The sequence below is a fragment of the Lactuca virosa genome, chromosome 5 (assembly GCF_052849685.1).
Source record: "Lactuca virosa cultivar CGN04683 chromosome 5, Lactuca_virosa_CGN04683_v6, whole genome shotgun sequence".
Taxonomy (NCBI): domain Eukaryota; kingdom Viridiplantae; phylum Streptophyta; class Magnoliopsida; order Asterales; family Asteraceae; genus Lactuca; species Lactuca virosa.
Genome location: NC_136430.1, coordinates 188,985,459 through 189,010,245, shown reverse-complemented (window position 1 = coordinate 189,010,245; position 24,787 = coordinate 188,985,459). Strand labels below are relative to the sequence as shown.

Genomic DNA, 24,787 nt, shown 5'->3' with positions numbered 1-24,787 from the left:
ATAAAATAAAAAACTATATATACGATTAGCACCCTTGTCCGTTAACAATAACTTTAGCCATTTAGTTTTTATAAATAATGATGTAAAATGTACTAAAGTAATTAAACGAATATTAAAATTAACTATTGAAAATTAAAATTCAAATAAGTAACAGATATCTTAATAATATGAAAGACTAACACACTATTCACTTATAACCACACTTTTGTAAGCCTCGTGTGTCGATGTTTCTTGTAATATCATGTATTTAGATTCTAAATAACAAATTGAGTGGGAACACTTACGGTATATCTTCATGTTCTTATTAAACAACTTTATATAAATACAATGTCAAACGTAATGATGCCCACAATAATGGAACTACAATTAGTGGCAGATCCAGGATCAATGTAAAAGGGTATCCCTAATAAGTAAAGGGGTATCCCCAACAAAAAAAATCGTGTAATACACAATAAGGAAAAAAAGTTCCGGAAAAAATTACACTACTAAAACTTTTTTGAGTGTTGTCCCGGGCTACCCTGGGATACATAGTAGATCCGCCTATGACTACAATCTACACTATATAACATCAGAGCCCTTGATTATAGTTTTGCCCATTATGTTGACTGTGCTACATAAAAAAAAGTTGAATTTTAATGGTTTAAATTGAAGTACATAAACAAAGATTAGGTCTAGTTGGTGTTTCTTAAGATGTTGGGATAATATAAATTTGCTTTTAGGTATATTTTCCCCTCATCTTTGATGGTTTGGCACTACAATTTGCATTATATGCAAATGTTATAAAAATTAGTGTTTTTTAGTTTTGGACGGATTTACCCCTCATATTAGGAGCCATTAAATATTGAAGATATTGTTGGAGTTTGCTATGGCGACTTTGGAAAGCCCTGTTGTTGTTGTTGTTGCTTACATACTCGATGTTTAGAGGCTTCCAATTTTTCCAAAATCACATTAAAATTTACATTGGCTCCTTTCCCTTAGGGCCTTAACTGTTGTAACATCTACATACCAACAAATCAAAATTGATTAGTTCCTTTAACTTCAGATCCGCATACACATAAAAGCAGAAAACATATATTACGTTGTGCATGCCTCTATGTTCCAAAAAACAATACAAATTCTTATCAACTAAGCAATATTAAGTTAAATTATCATAACTTGAGTGCAAAATACTTTCTCCCCATACCATACTTGAGTGAAAAGGAACTCGATATTTCTTGTATCAATAGCCCTATTTTGGGGGAGTACAAATGTAGCACCTGGTTCCTGGTATGTATTTTATTTAAGTAATTTTGCATTTTTAGACCTTAGACTCAGCGAGTTGAAGGACCAACTCGCCGAGTAGAAGCGGGATGAGACGCGGGATTTAAGTGATGGACTCGTCGAGTCGGATCCCGGACTCGACGAGTAGGCTCTGTCTGGAGAAAAACCCTAATCTGAGGGTTTGCACCCTATTTAAACAACCTTATACAGCCTCCATCGCCCCTTTATGCTCCCAGAAACCCTCTATAGCAAACCCTAAGTGTTTTGGTGCAAGATTCAAGGCTTTTGAGTGATTCTTGGTGGTTTTGTTCACAAGGAAGAAGGAAGAGCATAGAAGGATCAAGAGGAAACTGAAGGATTCGAGTTTGGTTCATCATTTGCAGTCTTTGAAAGGTATAAAGTATGTACCTTGCTCTTTCATTTGATAGATCCCTTTTTGGGGAGATTTAGGGCTTTTATAAGCCATTTTGGTAACCAACCATGATTGCAAACATGGTTGGGGGTCAAGACTTCGGATCTAGCACTTGGGAAGAGTCACAAGACAGATGTGGGTTGCTTTTGCACCCAAGAAAGGTCTCATGCATCATAAGAGCTTATTTTATGTCCTTTTGAGCTCAAAGTCCCATGCATGCACGTAAAGTTTGTAACTTTACGTGCTAGAACGATTGAAGGAGCTTAGATCTATCTTTTGGTCAAGTGTTGTACATCAGAAATCGAGGATTTTGGGTGTGGACGTTATCGACTCGGCGAGTCCGTTCTTGGGACTCGACGAGTGCAAGGCTTTGAGTCCCATTTCTGTTGAGGGTCAAAAGGACTCAGTTGGGCATTAGAAGGGTTGTAACAGGACAGAAAGAGTGACCTAACGCACTGGACTTAATTTTAGACCTAGAGTTCATGGGAATCGACGAGTGCTAGAACAGACTCGGCGAGTCCAAGGCAATCTCCTTATGTTTGAAGATGAACTCGACGAGTGTTCATACGACTCGGCAAGTCGGTTGAAGGTTCATTGATGTTCGTAAGGAAGGGGAACTCGTCGAGTCATTGCCAAACTCGACGAGTCGAGTCGTGGATAAGGACGAGTAAAAGGAAGGGACTCAACGAGTTGACGGCCCAACTCGGCGAGTCGGGTCAACTGGAAGTTGACTTTAACTTGAATTTGGTTGGGGGTAAAATGGTCATTTTACCCTAAGAGTAGATATCAGTTTCTAACTGAGTGTTCTGTGGGGATTGTAGCCGGAGGATTTCCGGAGCAGCAGCGGACGGAGGTTTCCCGCACAGATTATCAGCAGCTTCTTGTACGAGGTGAGTTACCTTCCAGTAGGGGTGGGTCTAAGGCCACAATGCCGGCCCACCAAAGAGGAGTATTTAAAAGATGATTGTCTTTGTGATAATTATCTTGGTCTGGTTATGTGCTTTGGTCACGAGTTTTATATGTATAATATGTTACGTGTATAGTAGGGATTAGGTTCCCTGACAGCGGTCTATAGGACCGTAGGGTAGGTCAGTACCCGGATATGCCTGACTGTATGTTTGTACCTTGCTGTTGTATGCTAGTGGTAAGGGGTGGAATAGTCCCCAGTTACCGGTTGAAAGATACCGATGATGATTACCGGTTGAAAGATACCGATGACAGTTACCAGTTGAAAGATATCGATGACAGTTACCGGTTGAAAGATACCGATGATGATTACCGGTTGAAAGATACCGATGATGATTACCGGTTGAAAGATACCGACGATGATTACCGGTTGAAAGATACCGAGGACATTGTATGGTATGTGGTATGATGGGGGAACTCACTAAGCTTTGTGCTTACGGTTTCGGTTTGGGTTTCAGGTACCTCTTCGTCTAAGGGGAAGGAGCCGGTGGCGTAGCATCGCATCACACACACACACACACACACACGATTTCCGCATGGAGTTTCTGGGATTTTACTCTGATATGTTATTATTTTATGACTTGGATTTTTAGACATGAATCGTTATTTTATGGGATGATGTGTTTTCACGGATTTTCTTGTGAATGTTTTTATGTTTCAATTGATTAAAAAGAAATTTTTGGTCTCGAAAATTGGGATGTTACAAGTTGGTATCAGAGCCCTGGTTTGAGGGATTCAGACACACCCTCGGGGGTGTTTGGACTCAAACTGAGGGGCTAAAAGGTTTCTACAAGGAAAATGGTTTTCTAAAATCTAAATGAAAGGATTTTAAGAAAGACGAAGTGTGTGATGCATGCGACCGGCCGGGCTCAAGTAAGTTTTCCCCAAGATACCCATACTTGATATGTTATGCTATATGGTTTTGATTCAGAAAACTGCATGCTAGAATAGGACTAAGGATCTAGGAGGATGCCTTGTGTGCCTGATATATGATTCTGAGAATTGCATGCTAGTTAAGGCTAAGGATCTAGGAGGATGCCTTATATGCCTGTTGTATGAGCTGTATGCGAGGACTGTTTAGTCAGAAGTAGGATGGCCTGTGTAGGTTATGCCTGATTTGGTTACCCAATGCACGAATGATGCTTGCTTTGTGCTATGGGGGTTCTGGCCATATTCAACTAGCTAAGGAACGGATATGTAACAGTATCTGCAAGTTAGTTAGGGGGAAGTGGTGGGGACTCCTAGTGCAGCTGATGGCGGAGGGTAGGTCGGAGAGTGCCCTAGGGAAAGCCTAGGATGAGGTCAGTGGAAAGGGTATCGGCAAAAGGGACTTGGTGAAGTCGAAGCAATCCTTGAGGAAAGTACGGGTAGATGTGGAAGGTAGTATGGGCCCGTACTACTGAAAGCAGAGGACCCGTACTCGAATCAAGGAGAGCTTAGATGGAACCTGGGAACTTGGAAAGTGTGCGAGACCTCCGAAAGTATATGTGACCCTGACATTCGTATGTTTATTTTCAGAATGGTGGTCACGCGACATGGGGCAGGAGGTTCAGGATCTGGGTCAGGATCAGGCTCGGGCGCAGGATCTGAGCATGTGGATGATGGGTTACGCGAGTTCATCGCGTCCGAGATCACGAGGGGTATCCTTGATGCGACGCCGGTTATCTTCTGGTCGATCAAGGAAGGGATTGTTGAGCTGATGGAGGATCGCCTCCGAGCATTCAGGAGTGATATGGCGTCTAGCCAGGCGGGTACGCACACACTGTCCTTCAAGGACTTCCGAGGGAGCGGTGCGCCGGATTTCCATGGGGCGAAGGACCCCATTGCTGCCAGACGATGGATTGCAGACATTGAGTCTGCATAGTTGACTAGCTTCTGCCCCGAGGGGTCGAAGGTGAGGTATGCAGTAGGATGCTTGAGAGATAGGGACAGAGATTGGTGGGAGTCGGTTGGTGACTCTCTGGGAGCCTCGGCTGTTGAGGCTATGACATGGCCGGATTTTGTGACCCGGTTCAGGGCAGAGTTTGCGCCAGCTGTGGAGCTTCAGCAGCTGGCCAGGGAGTTCTTGGACATGAGGCAGACTACGGAGACTGTGGCGGAGATCGCCGCCAAGTTCCGGGAGAGGGCATTGCTGGTGCCCCAGTATGCGGGTGATGAAGACATGTGTAGGACCCGCTACCATGATATGTTACGAGCTGACATCCGGGAGCATGTCAGTTTCTCAGCCTGCCCTACCCTGGATTCCATGATTGCCAGGGCTAGGGAGAGGGAGATTGATCTGGAGCACATCCGGAAGAGTAAGGCAGCGGAGGGGCTGACGACGGGGGCTTCGGGGAAGAAGCCCAAGGGATCCGATGGTAGGCCGAAAGGCCAATCAGGGCGGGACCGTTGTGGGAAATGCGGTCGGTCACACGAGGGAGCATGTCGCACTGGGCCGGGTTCAAGCTGCTATAAGTGTGGCAAGGTTGAGCATTTTGGCAGAGACTGCACTGCCCCTGCTCCTGCGATTCAGATATCAGACCTGATTTGCTTTCATTGCAATCAGAAGGGCCATAAAAAGGCCAATTGCCCCAGATTGACAGCAGCGGCGGCGCCGGCCGTGGCGCCGACTCCAGCGACAGCACGGGTTGTGGATGGCCGGAAGGCCAAGTTGGAGGCTCCAGTGGTTCGGAGCTGAGCATTTCAGCTGACAGCCGAGGAGGCACGTGCTGCACCCGATGTGGTGACGGGTATGATTTCTTATTTTGTGCTTGTATGTTATGTCGCTGTGATTTTGATATATTATGTGCCTTGCTTAGGATCGTTCCATGTGAACGGTATCCCAGTTCAGGTGTTGTTTGATTCGGGTGCCACCCGATCGTTTGTCTCTTTTGCGCTTAGAAAGAAGATTCCAGAGTCTTCGGGCATGTTGGATTGCCCTCTAGAGGTCGAGATTGCGGACGACCGGTCGGTACGAGCGTCAGAGGTCTACCGGGATTGTGTTTTGAGGCTGTTCGAGGAACGTTACCTGGTGGACTTCGTTCCCATACCTTTGCGGGGGAACAAGGTTATTATTGGTATGGATTGGCTGAGCTCCAATGGGGGAGTGATTGACTGCGCGCAGCAGTCAGTGCGGATTAGGACCCCTGGTGGGGGAGAGCTGGTGGTTCAGGGCGAAAGGCCACAGCGAGGACCGGCTTTATGTTCGGCAGCGAGGGCTAGGCGCTACCTCCAGCAGGGTTGCGCAGGTTATGTCGCGTATGTTACGGATACCCGAGTGGCGAGTAGGGAAACTGTGGGCGATGTGCCTGTGGTACGAGAGTTTGCGGACGTATTCCCCGAGGAGCTGCTTGGGATACCTCCGGAGCGACAGGTGGAGTTCAGGATCGACCTAGTCACTGGTGCAGCTCCGATAGCCAAGGCACCGTATCGGTTGGCTCCTCCTGAGATGCAGGAGTTGTCTACACAGCTGCAGGATCTGTTAGACAAAGGATTCATTATACCGAGTAGTTCTCCCTGAGGAGCCCCGATTCTGTTTGTGAAGAAGAAGGTCGAGTCGCATCGGATGTGTATAGATTATCGGGAACTGAATAAGGTAACGGTGAAGAATCGTTACCCACTCCCGATGATTGATGACCTCTTTGACCAGCTACAGGGAGCATCTTGGTTCTCCAAGATTGATTTGCGATCAGGGTATCATCAGATGAGGGTCAGAGAGGAGGATGTACGGAAGACTGCGTTCCGGACGCGCTATGGCCACTATGAGTTTGTGGTGATGCCTTTCGGGCTCACCAATGCTCCTACCGCGTTCATGGACCTCATGAACAGCGTGTGTAGACCGATGTTAGACCGGTCTGTGATAGTGTTTATTGATGACATCTTGGTTTACTCCAAGACGGGATAGCAGCATGAGGAGCATCTGCGAGAGGTTTTGGAGACTTTGAGGAGGGAGAGCTTGTATGCTAAGTTCTCCAAGTGTGAGTTCTGGTTGCACGAGGTGCAGTTTCTTGGGCACCTTGTCAACCAGAACGGGATTTTGGTAGATCCGGCCAAAGTGGAGGCCGTGATGAGATGGGAGGTTCCGAGGTCTCCATCTGAGATTCGGAGCTTTCTGGGATTGGCAGGCTACTATCGGAGATTCATTCAGGACTTCTCCAAGATAGTCGTGCCCCTGACCAGGCTGACGAGGAAAGCCATGGTCTTTCGTTGGGGGCCTGAGCAGCAGGCCGCATTCGAGACACTGAGACAGAGATTGTGCGAGGCGCCAATCTTAGCCCTGCCAGAGGGCATGGAGGATTTCGTCGTGTACTGTGATGCGTCCATCTCGGGTTTGGGCGCAGTATTGATGCAAAGAGGGCATGTCATTGCTTACGCTTCGAGGCAGCTGAAGCCTCACGAGGCGAACTACCCGACGCATGATTTGGAGCTGGGGGCTGTTGTGTTCACCCTCAAGATTTGGCGTCATTACCTCTATGGGGTTCGTTGTATGATTTACACGGACCACAAGAGCCTGAGGTATCTCATGGACCAGCCGAACCTAAACATGAGGCAGCGTCGATGGTTGGACGTGGTGAAGGATTACGATTGCGAGATCCTTTACCACCCGGGGAAGGCCAATGTGGTGGCTGACGTGCTTAGCCACAAGGCAGCGCCGATCAGGGATATCTGTCTGAGGATGACTGTGGTGACTCCGCTGTTGGAGCAGATTCGGGAGGCCCAGCAGGAGGCCATGAAGGAGGAACATCGGAAGAGCGAGCGGATTGTGGGTCAGGTTTCCTCCTTCGACTATGACAGCCGCGGATTATTGACACTACACCGTAGGGTGTGGGTGCCGTACCACGGGGGTGTGCGCCAGGTCCTGATGGAGGAGGCGCACAAATCTCGATTCTCCATTCATCCTGGGGCGACGAAGATGTATAGGGATCTTCGCCTGGACTATTGGTGGCCCTGCATGAAGCGGGATGTAGCATGGTACGTGGAGCGGTGCTTGACCTGCAGGAAGGTCAAGGCCGAGCACCAGAGGCCACACGGCAAGATGCAGCAGTTGGATATTCCGCTGTGGAAATGGGAGGACATTACGATGGATTTTATCAGAAAGCTTCCCAGGACCGCGCGAGGGGTGGATTCGATTTGGGTCATCGCCGATCAATTGACCAAGAGCGCTCATTTTATTCCGATTCAGGAGAGCATCTCGGCCGAGAAGCTGGCCGACATTTATATCAGAGAGGTGGTGGCGCGGCACGGGGTGCCAGTGTCGGTGATTTCAGACAGAGATGTTCGGTTTACTTCCAGGTTTTGGAAGAAGTTTCATGACGAGCTGGGTACTCGTATGCATTTTAGCAGCTCCTTTCACCCGCAGACGGATGGTCAGAGCGAGCGGACCATCCAGACGCTAGAGGATATGTTGCGGGCATGTGTTTTAGACTTCGGAGGTAGCTGGGATACCTACCTTCCATTGGTGGAGTTCTCGTATAATAATAGCTATCATGCGAGTATCGATCGACCTCCCTTCGAGATGTTGTACGGGAGGAAGTGCAGGACCCCGATATGCTGGGGCGAGGTTGGCCAGAGGGTCATGGGGAGCACCGATGTAGTACTCAAGACAACCGAAAGGATTCAGCAGGTCAGGAACAGACTTCAGACTGCACAGAGTCGGCAGAAAAGCTATGTTGACAAGCGCCGATCGGACCTGGAGTTTCAGGTCGGGGATATGGTTCTCCTGAAGGTGTCGCCATGGAAGGGCGTCATCCGATTCAGGAAGCGGGGCAAGTTGGGTCCCAGGTATATTGGACCCTTCAGGGTTATAGCCCGGGTGGGCAAGGTGGCTTATAGGTTGGGTCTGCCAGCCGAACTCAGACAGATCCACATCACTTTCCACGTCTCTCAGCTGCGGAAGTGCCTGGTGGACGACTCAGCAGTGGTACCCTTAGAGGACATTCAGGTCGATGACAGCCTGAATTATATTGAGCGGCCAGTGGCGATCCTCGACCGGAAGTCGAAGGATCTGAGGAACAAGAGGGTGGAGCTCGTGAAGATGCAGTGACAGCACCGGAAGGGCTCGGAATGGACCTGGGAGCCGATGGATGAGATGATGGAGCATTACCCAGAGCTGTTCCAGGATCGAGCAGCAGACTTCAAGGACGAAGTCTAAAATAAGTGGGGGAGATTTGTAGCACCTGGTTCCTGGTATGTATTTTATTTAAGTAATTTTGCATTTTTGGACCTTGGACTCGGCGAGTTGAAGGACCAACTCGCTGAGTAGAAGCGGGATGAGACGCGGGATTTAAGTGATGGACTCGTCGAGTCGGATCCCGGACTCGACGAGTAGGCTCTGTCTGGAGAAAACCCTAATCTGAGGGTTTGCACCCTATTTAAACAACCTTATACAGCCTCCATCGCCCCTTTATGCTCCCAGAAACCCTCTATAGCAAACCCTAAGTGTTTTGGTGTAAGATTCAAGGCTTTTGAGTGATTCTTGGTGGTTTTGTTCACAAGGAAGAAGGAAGAGCATAGAAGGATCAAGAGGAAACTGAAGGATTCGAGTTTGGTTCATCATTTGCAGTCTTTGAAAGGTATAAAGTCTGTACCTTGCTCTTTCATTTGATAGATCCTTTTTTTGGGAGATTTAGGGCTTTTATAAGCGATTTTGGTAACCAACCATGATTGCAAACATGGTTGGGGGTCAAGACTTCGGATCTAGCACTTGGGAAGAGTCACAAGGCAGATGTGGGTTGCTTTTGCACCCAAGAAAGGTCCCATGCATCATAAGAGCTTATTTTATGTCCTTTTGAGCTCAAAGTCCCATGCATGCACGTAAAGTTTGTAACTTTACGTGCTAGAACGATTGAAGGAGCTTAGATCTATCTTTTGGACAAGTGTTGTACATCAGAAATTGAGGATTTTGGGTGTGGACGTTATCGACTCGGCGAGTCCATTCTTGGGACTCGACGAGTCCAAGGCTTTGAGTCCCATTTCTGTTGAGGGTCAAAAGGACTCAGTTGGGCGTTAGAAGGGTTGTAACAGGACATAATGCCGGCCCACCAAAGAGGAGTATTTAAAAGATGATTGTCTTTGTGATAATTATTTTGGTCTGGTTATGTGCTTTGGTCACGAGTTTTATCTGTATAATATGTTACGTGTATAGTAGGGATTAGGTTCCCTGATAGCGGTCTCTAGGACCGTAGGGTAGGTCAGTACCCGGATATGCCTGACTGTATGTTTGTACCTTGATGTTGTATGCTAGTGGTAGGGGTGGAATAGTCCCCAGTTACCGGTTGAAAGATACCGATGATGATTACCGGTTGAAAGATACCGATGACAGTTACCGGTTGAAAGATACCGATGATGATTACCGGTTGAAAGATACCGATGATGATTACCGGTTGAAAGACACCGACGATGATTACCGGTTGAAAGATACCGACGATGATTACCGGTTGAAAGATACCGAGGACATTGTATGGTATGTGGTATGATGGGGGAAATCACTAAGCTTTGTGCTTACGGTTTCGGTTTTGGTTTCAGGTACGTCTTCGTCTAAGGGGAAGGAGCCGGCGGCGTAGCATCGCATCACACACACACACACATGATTTCCGCATGGAGTTTCTGGGATTTACTCTGATATGTTATTATTTTATGACTTGGATTTTTAGACATGAATCGTTGTTTTATGGGATGATGTGTTTTCACGGATTTTCTTGTGAATGTTTTTATGTTTCAATTAATTAAAAAGAAATTTTTGGTCTCGAAAATTGGGATGTTACAACAAATGCTATGAATGCAAGTGTGGACTACAACCTCTGACAAAACTTGCAAAATTAATCGGTTAATACATCAAATTTATAAGCGGCATTTTCTTTGATTTCATGACAATGTCCAATTTTGAAAGTATTACATGAATAAAATCTATACTAAAGGTGAACTTGGAATGAGCTTTCCAATGCCGAATGAAAGCTCTAGGACCTTCTTCTTCATCTTTCCTATAATTTTTAAGATTATTTGCCAACAAAAAACTTCAAATTGTTAGTCATTATGCTTAAAAGGTAGAAATAAAGATTCTCATTACTTTTCCAACAAAACCACAATTCTATGAACCAACACAATAACCCTTACAAATCACCATTTCAAAATAACAATATTATGTAGAAATCTTTGCAAGATCTAGACTCATGGTTTGACATGGATCACAGAAACTGTAGAAAGGGTAATCAGATAAAATGCATTAAAAATAAAAACCTACCTTTTCCCTCGTTTGATGGAGTGGCTGTGATTTTCTCCGACATTCAAACTGACACAATCATATAATATAACCGAAGATAGGATTACATTTCAAAAGAGACAAATAACAAAACAACATATTTATTTAATTATGCTATTAGATCCAATAGAACCAAAGCAATATGTCTTCTTTTAATAAATCCAAAAAAAATGATGGAAAGCAAAAACAAACATATGTTTAAATCTATGAAATAAAAAATGCATAAGAATCAAGACCAGATTAAAATAAATGGGAAGTAGTTTACGAGTTTAACCATAGCCTTTATATATTGGTGCAAAATCCAATTGTTTCCAATAGATATGCAATAATAGAAAACGGTTAAGCTATTAGACCTGAAAAACCAAAATATCTTCATGAGAGATGAAAAAAATACGTTTGCAAATTTTAATCTGTATATTCATTTAGGAAATCAAAAAAGAAAAAGCAATAACAAAACTTCTAGGGAAATCAAAAAAATAAAGATGAGAAATAAAAAAACAATTAAAATGGGAAAATACTTATTTCCATTACATCTACAACAATTGAAAAGTGTATTTAAACGACAAATAAGTCAACAAAATTTGAGTTTGAGGGAAGAGATGTAGTATGAAGGAATTTAAGCTCATCCCGTGGTATTCATCTTCAACTTCAAAAGAAACCCAAAATACTTAAGAAACTGTAAACCATATTCAGAAAAAGAATAATTTTTTTTCTCACCTAGATTTGAGTAGAAGGAGAGAGTGTTGAGGACCTGGAAAATATTACAAACGAAAAAAGATAAGAAATCAAAGACCCTTAAACATAAGAGGTATCACCGCCTATTGCCTTCAATCATGCACACCCGGTCCCATAAACAAATACAGATGGTAGTCCTTTAATAGTTTGTAGTTCCGTCTCTTTGAACTTCATCAAAAAAATAGAAAAAAAAAACCATCTAGATACACGAAAAAAATAAACCATAAGAGGCCTCACCTCCTACCACCTTCAATTATGTACATCTGCTCCCGTAAACGAATCCAGATGGTAGACTTTCAATCGTTTGTAGTTTCGTCTCTTTGAACTTTATCAATAAAATAGAAATAAGAAAAAAAAATAAACTATCTAGATTCATGGAAAAGCAAGAGCCGACCCAAATTATGGGTAGTTTAAGGAGGAAGGAAGTCGTATGGACGTATACGGTTGTGATAGTGGCTCCTGAGATCAGAGTGTTGATGGTGTCTATTCCGAGAATGGGTTTTGGTGTGCATCATCGTTTTTAGATGGGACTCGATGTACCCTAATGCTATATAAAGTGTATTCCACCGATTCAATTGCCCGAATGTGAGGAATGTCATTTCAGTTTCGACCAATTCAATTTGCAAATTAGTTCGATCATTTTAAGATTGAGATACTTAAGGAATAAGAATGAAACTATGTGACCAAATAAGATTTTTATTTCTGCAATGCTTAAACTTGTTGTATATGATGCTTTGAGGGTAACACCTCTTAAAATTCAGCATTTGAGCTAAATGCTTATTAAGGTACTAGCAGTGTACCCGCGCAAAGCGGCGGGGCGTGTAAATTATTTCGGTGATACGTTTCCTCTACAAAAATGTTATGTTCCAAAAGAAAGTACATATCGAAGACAAAATAATCAAACTATGGTGTTATTTGTTACATGATACATCAAATAACCGATAAAAAGAAACCGGTGAAGACGACATAAAATATGAAATGTTTAAGTCATTCAAACAAAACTAATAGAATTATAAGAATACACAAAACATGAAAATGTGTAATAACACATGACTAATTATATATTATTAATCGTGCAACACTTCTTTATACACCACATTTGATCTATAAACTTCATCACCTTTTAAATTTTCGTTAGGCTTCACTAATACTTTTGTGGTCCTAGCAGAAACAATATTATGTAAAAAAAAAAACTTAAAGTTTGTCTTCTTTATGATTTTATTATTAACTTTGGACTTTTATGCTATAAATTTGGATACGACGGTTGAATGTGAAACTTTTAGTAAATTTAAGGAGTAAAGTAATCAAGATTGATTAGTTTAAGAACCTAAACTATAAAATTTCTCATCTCCATACAAAATAGTAAAATACAACATAAAAATTTCAAATATATCACTTTAAACTTAAAGATTGTATAACGAAAATGATAATAGTCTTGTAATAGAATTAGACTGCAATTTAAACAATATTCAAAATTTCATTTTTTTGGCCAATTAATTTCCCTTTCGGAAATATGACATATTACAATGAACACATATTATATGTTATTTTGAAAATTAGTTTCCTTAAGGGTTTTGGGTTTTCGGTTTTTGGTTTAGATTTTGACCAAAATTAGTGGTATAGTTGTTAGAGTTGTGATCTTAGGTGGAGAGTTCAGTATGGAGATGGTATGATCCATTAAGTAATGAAAGTTTTTAGAAAATGGTAGCTATGCCCTTTTTAGACATATATTCCAATTGCTATTCTAGTTTTTCTTATCGGTTCATTGCTAACATGTTCCAGTTATTCACTTTACAACCTCTAAAGTATTATGTGATCAATTTAATGAGATTCGACTGAATTGAACTACATTCTAAAATCTGATCCGGTTTGTATTCAATTTAAATCACTTTTCAATCTCTAAAGTATGATATGAGAAGATATTTCTTTATCAATTTACATTGTCGATGACCAATCTCGATTGATTTATAGACCTCGTCATGGATAGTGAACAATTGGGATGAAATTCATTCTTTTTATTTGACATATTCGCAAATATTTTTATATTATCAGTATTTTCATAAAAAAAAATTAATTGTTATTTATATGTGTGTGATTGTGTTATAAAGAAAATGATAGATTTATTAGTTGAGTGTTCTTGCAATTAACTTTATTGTCATTTTCTAAAACTCAGAACTTTATTTTTCATTTTTTTTATTTTACATGTATGGCTTGAAATTTAAGAAACAATTTTATTTTATTTGAATCCATTCAAAAAAAAATGTAAAACGGAAACAATGGATCGTTTGACTATTCAAAAAAAAAAATACATTTATGATTTCCACATTAAAAATTGCCCAATGTCGCTTTAATATCTTTCATCGAATAATTTCTTTTAGGAAACATGTCATATTATTATTATTATTATTATTATATAATTTTGTAATACTTATCTCATCACTATAAATATATATAGAATTTGAAATAATAAATACAAAGGACGAAGATTTTAAAAATTAGAAATAAAAGTAATAAGTTGGTATTACACTATAGTTATATTAAAATTATTGGAGTTTAAGTATTTAGTTTTTATGTTAATAAAAGTTAACTAAGGTATGATTATAAAGACTAATATGACTCCATATTAGAATTTTTGTCATTAAATGTTTGGTTAGATTTGTCTTATTTATATAACTACATATTAGAAAAAAAAAATTTAAGATTGTGTCTAAATCGATATTGACGGATATCAATTTACTTAAACTTTGTTTGTATAAAACCTTAGAGGTTTGACTACCAAACTAATAAAAAAAATCATATTATGTTAGTTAATTAAATTATTGAAGATTATGACTATCCTAATATTAAATATTATTAAATAAATCAACGTTTGTGTTTAAGTATTGAAGGTTATGTAAACTCTATTAAGGTTGAATACCAAATTATCAAAACGCATATCAATGTTTCATGGCGCGATCATACGAATAGATATCTATGCACATAAATTTATCCAAACATTAAGATTACAAAAAAGATACGTAAAACATTGATAAACAGCACGGATTAAAAAAACATATCATGCCTCCTTGTATTATTACAATTACAACAAATCAAAAAATAGTAAAAAATATAATAGAGATGATTTTGTTACAATGGCCAGAAGTGCTTCTTATAATAAAAGAAATCCACGATGCTTTATTTCACTTGAACCCTTTGCTAAAAGTGATAATTGTCAAAGATCTAATTGAAATTGTAGCTTCACGAAGGGTAAAATTGTAGTTTAACAAAAGGAAATTTGACGGATTAAGAGGCTCAGAAAAAAAAAAAAAAAAAAAAAAAAAACTAAAAATACAAACCAATTGACTCTAACAATATTAATATGTAACTGAAACCTTTAGTTTTACTTCATTTTTTCTAACCATGTGATGTATTTCTTTACAAAATCCTTTAGTTTTTGCATTTATATAGCACCAAAGTGAGTCCAGATGATGGATACTTGATTTCCTCCTTGTCACCAATTGGTAACAGACTACCAGCTTTTGAAACAACTTCATTCTTTCAAGGATCTTTTCCCATTTACCACTATAGACAATTAAAATATGCCACTCATCCCATCATATTTATTGATTAACATGTATGTAATAATAAAAATTAAAAAGAAAAAAGCAATTCAGTTTAGTGCATCACTAAGTCTATGATCCAGATCAGGAATAAGCCTATAAACTTCCCTAAATATCATGATGTCATTGGATTTGTGGAGGCTCCAGAAAACAGTAAATGAAACCCCTACCACCAAAAAATATATTGAGTTACGAAATTGCATGATAAAGCAATTGAAGATCAGAAGTTGCCATAACTCGGAATAATAGGTGAAATAAAAGTAGAAACATGAAGACTAATAAGATGCTCACTGTGTAGATTAGCCACCGGGAGTTCCATCAGATCTGTAGTGAACATACGTGCCCCTTGGCTATTGCGGGCCATGTGCAACCACATATATAACATGTTCTAATTGACGATACTACCCATGTGTTAAAATCTATAAGGCTTCTTCTGCAAATCAAATAAAAGACTAAATTTGCATACCTCAAAAATGTCTTTTAAACCAAATCTGGTGAACAACCCATTCTCCTTCCTTTGATTCTCCTTCCCTTTGCGTCTTCAAAGACATTTAGACGATCAACTTTCCCCTGTTTGGATTCAATATTTTGAATTTATGTCAAATATTAAAATATATATATATATATATATATATATATATATATATATATATATATATATATATATATATATATATATATAATTCAAATTATAAGGTACAAAGAATTTTATAGATGACCCATGTGATACAGGGGGAGGCACATTAAAATATTAAACCGCACATTTTATTGTTGTAGGCTTCAAAATTCAAGGTCTAATATGGACCATAAAAGATTCATCAGTAAAAGATGTAGAAAGTGCATTTATCTAAATTTAAAATTTATCTGCAAAGATAAAAACCATAAAATTAAATACATATGAACCATAACAGAACCATCATATTATTAATAAGACACTAACATATAGAAATCAATCTTTATATAGATTATCATTCAATGAACTCATAATCAATATCGAATTTCAATATAAGCCTACACAAACGAACTGAAAACAAACATTTGCTTCTAGTTTTCCATACCTAACCTAAAGAATTAGACGAAATAGCATGTTAATAAATGTTTTCTCCAATAATATGACTTTAAGGTAGAAATCCTTCATGTATTCAGGTTTCCACTTTCCAGGTCGTAAGATTTAAGACTTAAGTTTTTCTGAAGAAAATATTTTTATTCAAAAGTAATATACCTACAATCGGATCTGGAGAAGAAATCCATCAATAAACATAAAATCAGACCTGCATCCATTCATCACAAAAATCAAAATCGTATCCTTGTTAATTGACGGAAACATCACCAAAAGAAGTAGAAAAAATCGAACCTGTAAATTGTGGGATCGAAAGCAGCAAACAAAACCCTAAAAAAATGATTTTATCTTAAAAAAAGCCCAATAAGATAGATATGTATTCCTATGTAGATGTGTTAAGAAACCTAACAACAAAAAACCCAAAATAAAGCTTTCTTACGTACTTCTCACGATCCAGTTACCGACATCACCAAAGCATCCCACAAACTTCACAGGAACATGTTTGATTGTGGTGAGGCTAGGGTTTCCTGAGATTTTGAGTAACAAACATACAAAACTTTAGTTGGGAGAGCATAGTATAAGAGAATAAAGAGGTTCGAGATTCTTGCCTGGAAATTCATAAATAAGGTGTTTGGCGTTGAATCGATGCAGATGGTGTAGGGATCTAGATCAATATTCATGAAATCCACATGGTGGAGAGAGAAGCAATGGTGTTTAGAAAATGACGCATCAGATTTGTTCATGGTTTTGTACCTCTTCATCCCTTGTTTTTTTATTCCAACATCTCCATTTGTTCCTCTGCTTTTGTACCTCTCCATTCCATCGTTTTTTATTCCAAGGTTTGGTCTAGGGTTATAGGAGAGAAAACATGTTTGAACTGAATCAAAATTACCATTGTGAGGGAGTGTGTGGGAAAATGGAAATGCTAGATCGTTAGGTGTATATAGAGAATTTGGGATATTAGTTTCAATTTTAGTTTTAAAATTTAAAATTTTGAAATTGATTAGTTATGCACATAATTAGGACGACGAATTCAAATTTTGTTAAGCAACAGGTGTAGGTACTCGTTATACACGGAAAAAGATAAAAATCTTGGATTAGATAAAATAGTTTGTTTAAAATTTTAATATTATTTTATTAATGATTTGTTGTACATTAAGCTTAAACATTTAAACGTCTTAAAAAAAATAATATTATTATATTGAATCTATTTTTAGAAACAGTGAGATTTCTTTTAAGATAGTATATATATATATATATATATATATATATATATATATATATATATATATATATATATATATATATATATATATATATATAAAAGGCTTAGAGAATATGTGGCTGTTATGTACCTAATATTATGTATAGAACCATCAAAAACTAAATAGTTTTTAACTAAATGCAATCAAATCTGTCTACCATCTTTCTTGTATCCTCTATTAGATTAGATGATAGGATTTGTACATATTTTTTTTGGAGATTTAAATATTTAATTTTGCACCACAAACATGTATAAAAATACATTATCAATTATCTCTAAGCTTTCATATTCAAATTTAATATAGAAAACTGTAGTGAATGCTTGAAATTGTTCATTAAAAACTCAATAAACTTCTTCCCATAACACATCAAAAAGAACAATGAAGTGTACATATGGTAGGTTTCAAAGAAAATTACGAAGCCTACTAGAGGTCTAATATAAACAAAACATTCGAAATACATACATGTTAGGGATAAATTACTAAATTAGAAATAATATGAGCTCAAAAGCAATATGCTGAAGCTAACAATGAAAAAACTTGTGTTTTTTTAAATCAAAATGAAGTCAATAATGATGGTTCTATACCTAATATTACATACATGACATCCACATATTCACTTTTCCGATATATATATATATATATATATATATATATATATATATATATATATATATATATATATATATATATATATATATATATATAATTAGGTTCAAATGTGGATGAACAATTATTTTGTGGATATATGGATTAATGTGGACTAATCATTTCAAAAATCTAGATAGGGGTAAAATTATAATCTTAACTATTAATTAATTTTAGTAAATTTAAATTTATTAATTTATCTTTAAATAAGAAAATCAATTTCATATCTTTAGCTTACATTTGTTTGACCACAACTCACGATCGCCTTGTTCGCGATAAACCCCGAAACCCTAAATCGATGTCATTGCCGATATCTCACTCTGTCAATGATAATTTGGACTTCGTTTCATCAATCATCAAGTATCACCGATTTCCATTGACGGCCAATTAGCCCAATCAATTATGATTTTTTATACACGTACGAATTAAATTAGAATTAAACATTTTTTTGTTATAGTTCTTGTAGTTCGTCGGTTGTTAATAAAGAATGGAACCATCTTCTTTTTCCTGCGTCACAAAGTATAACAAAATTGGATATTTAAAGTAAAGAACTACAACTTTGCTTAATTTATGCTAAATTGAGGTTAAAAAAAATGATTGCTAAACGTGATTTTTGTGGAGTTTTGTATGGTTTTTACTTTTTGTATTGTAGCTTGTATATAATCAAGAATAATAGATTTTTTATTTGTTTATAGGATTTTAAATGTTTTTAAACAAATGGTGTTTAGATATGAACTATTTCTGAAATCGGTGAACAAATGATTTTGACTAAACTGTCGTTTGATGATAGGTGGTGAATAACGAGTAATGCATGTTATTGTTTCAGAATGGTGAAGACTTAGTATCGAGTTCAACACAAATATATTTGGGAAGAGTTACATTCTTACGATAATAAATCACATTTTCACAAGAATTGTTGGAATCATGTCGATTATTTGGACTATTAAAGAAGATCAAGTGTATTTGTTTAATAATTGTATATTTAAAAATGATTTTTAAAATTTTTTTTTTTCATTTTCTATGATATTCGATTAGAATATATATTGTAACGCTTGGTTCCTGTTATGTATTTAAATTTATAAATTATTCACTTTTGTAGAGAAACTCGACGAGTTGGGAGCCCCAGACTCGCCGAGTAGGGATGAATTGGGACGCAGGTTAAGAAACCTACTCGACGAGTTGAGAGGCCTCAACTCGACGAGTAGGCTGGAAGAATGAAACCCTAATTTTCAGGGTTTTGCACCCTACTTAAACACCTTAACCCACATAAGCTAGCCTCATTTCCAACCTCTACTATCCAAAACCCTAATCTCGAAGCCCTAAGCCATTTTTGGTGTTTGTGAGCTAATCTTGTGCATTCTTGGTGGGTTTGAAGAAGAGGAATCTTGAAGGAGGAGCAAGAATGTGTAGGAGAAGAGTAGATCCAGAAGTTGGGCTTCATTTCTGGTTCATCTTAGGTATAAAGCTTCTACCTTGTCTATAGCATGCTTAGATCTAGTTTTAGGATGTTTTGCTTCATGTTTTGGTCCATATATATTGATGGTTGGGATTTGGACGTCCCACTTGGGCTAACCCTTCAGATCTAGGGTCTTGAGGGGACTTCATGGCATAAAGGTGCCAGCTTTATAGCCATGGAAATCCCATGCAACTTTTAGACCACCTTTTTGGTCTTCTAAGCTCTAGTAGGCCATGCATGCAAGTAAAGATGGGAGCTTTATGTGACCAAATTGTCCCTAGAGTCCAGATCTATGACCTCATGGTCTATCTTAAAGTTTTGATGGGTTTTGGAGTTGGATCTAAGCCCATTTGGGTTAGGGTTTGAGTTTTATGTGTTGGTGAGAGGTCCTTAATGGGTAGAGTAGGAAACTTTACCATTCTAGATGTATTTCCAGCATGGAACCAGAAGATAAGGCCTTAGTTTGAAGAATAATAGCTTAATGGGTTAAGAAGGGGCTAACAGACTGATGAACTCGACGAGTTGATTTGAAAAGTCCTGATTCTGTTGATAAGGAAGAACTCGACGAGTTCATGGAAGAACTCGACGAGTTGGATCGCGATTTCATGATTTTATGAGTTATGGGAACTCGGCGAGTTGAAGGGCAAACACGACGAGTCGAGTCAACTCGGAGCGTTGACTTTAACCAAAGTTGACCCTTAAGGGGTTATGAGTATAAAAGCGTAATTAAGGGAATCTTTTATGTGTAGGGGTTTGAGTTGGGTTGATATCCGGAGCCGGGGACTATTCAGCTACTTTACAACATTTATGGTGAGTTACCTTCCGGGTAGCAGTGGGTCTAAGGCACCAAGGCCGACCTACTAGTAGGAGTTTGTAGTTGGATGATTTTCTTTGTGATAATTGTCTGGTATGCCACTATCTGCTATGATTTATGTGTTAGTATTCTATGTTTTTATGTGATAGTGGTAGGAGGGATGAGATAGACCCCGTAGCAGGTTGAGATAAACCGGATGGTAGGTCAGGCACCCAGATATGCCTGATAGTATGTTTATGATATGTTATTATGTGATTGTGGTAGCGGGTGAGAGAGACCCCGTAACCGGTTGAAATAAACCAGAGGGTTGTTTGGGCACCCAGATATGCCTGACAGGTGTGACATCCCCATTTTTCACGGCCACAAAAGACCGATTTTGTTTATGCTTTATAAAAACCAGAGTATCTCTTTTAATAAAAATGTTGCGGAATTTGTTCCCAGAAAAACATGATAAATACGTTATCAAAGCATTTCCGAAGAAATGTATTTTTATCCATTTTAAAACATTTGGTATGTCATCGTCAATACAGAAACATAAGCATAAACATAACTTACATTCATTTACACTAGTGATCTACATCTCTTTTAAATCCGTCAGTGTAAAGTAGCTTCATATCGACACCTGTGATACAAATAAGCTTGAGTGGGTCAGGTTGAAAAACCTGGTGAGTACATAGGGTTTTCAACCCACAATAATTTAATTATTATGTTTAAACATCAAACAATCAACCCAATTACCCATCCCCATTATCTTCCTCACTCTTAAGAGTCTACCCTAAGAGTTGTCTATTCGTTCGTTCCGAAGTCCCTTGCTTCCAGGGTTATAAGGCCGGCACTAAGTCCATAGCTGCCAATGCACTAATTCCATAGCTACAAAAGTTCCTTCATCGGGTACTAAATCCATAGCTACCAACGTAGGTACTAAGTCCATAGCTACCAACGTTTATCTAACAGGTACTAAGTCCATAGCTACCAAGTACTAATCCATAGATACCAACACCTAACAAGTACTAAGTCCATAGCTACCTGTGTTTACCTAATAGGTACTAAGTCCATAGCTACCATCGTTTGTCCAATAGGCACTAAGTCCATAGCTGCCGGTGTTTATTTATTGGGCACTAAGTTTATAGCTGTCAATGTTTACTCACATCATCTTTTATCTCTCATCATTCATCTACCCATGTTATACCCAACATATTTGTAGATATAAAATACGTATACAGTTTAAATTAGTTAAAACATGTATAAAAACGTTCATCCAGCATAGATAGCAAGTATACAGATAATATGCACACATAACACGTAATTTATATTAAATACTTCATATCTATGTGTACGATGAAAGTAACTATGAACTCACCTGAAAGGTGGTGACTCTGCACTCGAACAACGCTTCGTTACTTCAAAATAAGTTTCCCTCGACAAAACCTAGTATTAATACCACTAGTGTTTAGTCTAACGTTAACCGCGACTAATTAATAGTCTAGCTATTTATTATTATTATATAAGCGTTAAACAACACTCTATATAACTCATAATAATAGCCGAAATATTTATTATAAGGTCCTAATAACAATACTAATATTAATCATAAGCTATACTTAAAGTAGGGTAATCATAACTCACTTATATTGGGGTTTAGCGAATAACCGGGCTCTGCGCGGGCATAATTTCTGAGCCGAAAGCTCTTCTTCTCGGGGCCTTCTGGCGCTTCGACACTCGCTACTAACTTCTAAGAAAGGCTAGAGAAAAGCCTTGAGGCTTTGGGGGTGTTTGGGAGAGAAGTTGAGAAAAGGTGTGAAGAAAAATGAGGAAAAACGCCTCTATTTATAGCCTGCCAGCACCGAGTACGCTGAGCGTACTCAAAAGTTACGCTGAGCGTAATATGGTTTTAAGGGTTACGCTAAGCGTACTCAAAGTTACGTTGGCGTAATGTGCCACGTGTCGCGATCTCATGCAAAGCCGTGGGGAAGAAGGCGTGGCCCAGATTGTGCCACGTGTCACTCGTAGATTACTCCAAAAACTAATTATCTTTTAAAATCCGTAACTTTCGCATACGAGCTCCGTTTTTGACGTTCTTTATATCCAAGCGTAGGCGGCAACATGATCTACAACTTTTGTTTAGACTCCGTTGGCTAATTTCGACTTTATTTTAAAGGTTATATTTTTAATAGGCCGGGACATGATTGATCCGTTAAAAATTCATAACTTCTTCATCCGATGTCCGTTTTCGTCTGTCTTTTTATCGATACGCTACTATTAACGAGATCTTCGATTCTATTTTATGTTGCGTCGGCTAAAAACCGCTCGATTTAATATTCGAACTTCGGGCTGTACACTGCTAAGCCGAAACTTCGAAAAATCATAACTTCCTCATACGAAGTCAGATTTGGGCGTTCTTTTTATGGACGCTCTCGGTTTAATGTTTTCTACGAATTTTGTTTAGATTGCTAAGGCTAAAAGTCGCTCTATCGTAAATTCACTATTTACGTCTCCCGGTGTCGTGTCGGTTTTGCCGTAAAACTTCGACGAGTCATAACTTCTTCGTTATAACTCGGATTTCGGCGTTCTTTATATGTACGGAAACCTTGAGACATATTCTACAACTCGGTTAAGATTATTTATTCTAAATAATCTTTTTGTCAAAAAGTCGTTTTCGACCCTATTATATCTAAATTGACTAGCCCGGATCTACGGACGTTACAATTATCTCCCCCTTAGGATGATTACGTCCCAGAATCATCAACGAAACAGGGCTCACATGATGACTCCATACGTTATCTCTTCATCCTATGTAATAACCGTAACTTTGATGTTTGCTTCGAACGAGTATATAACTCTTGGACTCCTTGACTGCAAGCGGTACTCGATCTTTGTACCTGCTCGTTAGACTCCAAATTATGACATTCGAGTCACAATCTCTCTGGAGACTCCTTCTTCTTCTTATAAAACTGAAGATAAGTTCTTTTATTACTACAATGGACTGATGTGTCGTGTTCTAATGACCTCTCATCGTATGATGCAACGCTTAGACTCAGGTCTTTTAGAGTCAAATTCCAGAACGTAATATACCTTCATGTTATAATGTGATATAATCACATTCTATCATGTAGCACTTCTAGGTACAAGCTTCTAATCTTAACAACGGTTGCGATACTTCTATTGATCGCTTCGACTATCTTTCACTTCTGACTTAAGTCAGATGCTACACCGAACTTGGTTCTCTGAACCACATAACATACTCATCGTAGTCGGACTCAATTTGATATGACCACTAGGGTCAGAATAACAATCATCTTCTTAGTCATTACCGAAACGATGGTAACGACTTACTTGAACAAAATGGAATCAATTACTAGCTTCTTGGTAACCTTGTGACTTTCCCTGATCCAAGTGTGAGTCCTGTGTTTCCGGTAGTATATGCATCTACTACCTTTCACACCTACTCATACTCGTCCCAAGTATTGTCTCGCGGTCCCCAAGTCATCAAGAAAATCAAATAACAGTTTAACACATCAGATAACAAAATGAAGGCTTTATAATTTCTTGAAACTATTACATAGGTGTTCAAGTTCAACCTATCCTATGCCTCTAATAGGCTACATCATATGAAACTACGGCTACTGCATAACTCTATTTTCATATATGGAGTCCTCATCCTTGATTCCCCGCGTTGTTTTCTACTTCGTCGAGGATCATGTGGAATGCCCTTGGCCTTGGTGGTGCTTCTAGCCTTGCTGCTTCGTTTTTCTTTGAGTAATTTCTAGACAGGTGCCCCTTGCCTCCACATCCGTAGCATACCTTATCATTATGTGTACAATCCTTGGAATAGTGACCAGTCCTTCCACACTTGTAACAAGTTACTCCTTCGTTGCATTTCCCACAATGCTTCTTCTTGCATTTATCACACCATCTCGCTTCACCTCTTTCTCCTTATCCAAGCTTTGAGAATTTTCTCTCCTTATTGGACCTTGAAGATCCCTCAAACTTCCGCTTTTCTCCTGCCTTATCTTTTTCTAGACCTTTTTCTCTTATCTGGGTCTCTACGTTCTTAGCTGCTCTAACGGCTGTTTTCAAAGTAGTTGCCATTTTGACCATTGGGCCAAAGTCTGTGGGCAGTTCGTTAGCAAACCTATCAATCTTGGAGAGTTCAGTAGGAACCAAGTAGGGAAATAGCTTCATCCTCTCGGTGAATGCGGTGGCATACTCATCAACACTCATCTTCCCTTTTTTTAGGTTCTGAAATTCGTTGTTTAGGTCTATCAGATCTATCTCTGAGCAGTATTGCATTTTCAAATGCTCCACGAATGCTTCCCAAGTCATTCGCATGGCTTCTCCT

At 38.9% G+C, this 24,787-nt stretch overlaps 1 long non-coding RNA gene across 1 annotated transcript; it reads right to left on the bottom strand.

Annotated features, from left to right (window-relative positions):
* Positions 1 to 14,927: 14,927 nt before the first annotated feature.
* LOC145117066 (uncharacterized) lies at positions 14,928 to 17,155 on the bottom strand. Its single transcript, XR_013712476.1, has 5 exons — positions 16,877 to 17,155; positions 16,563 to 16,795; positions 16,431 to 16,479; positions 15,500 to 15,778; positions 14,928 to 15,374 (listed from the first exon to the last, which is right to left on the bottom strand). It is a non-coding gene; the product is annotated as an uncharacterized LOC145117066 (long non-coding RNA).
* Positions 17,156 to 24,787: the final 7,632 nt, after the last annotated feature.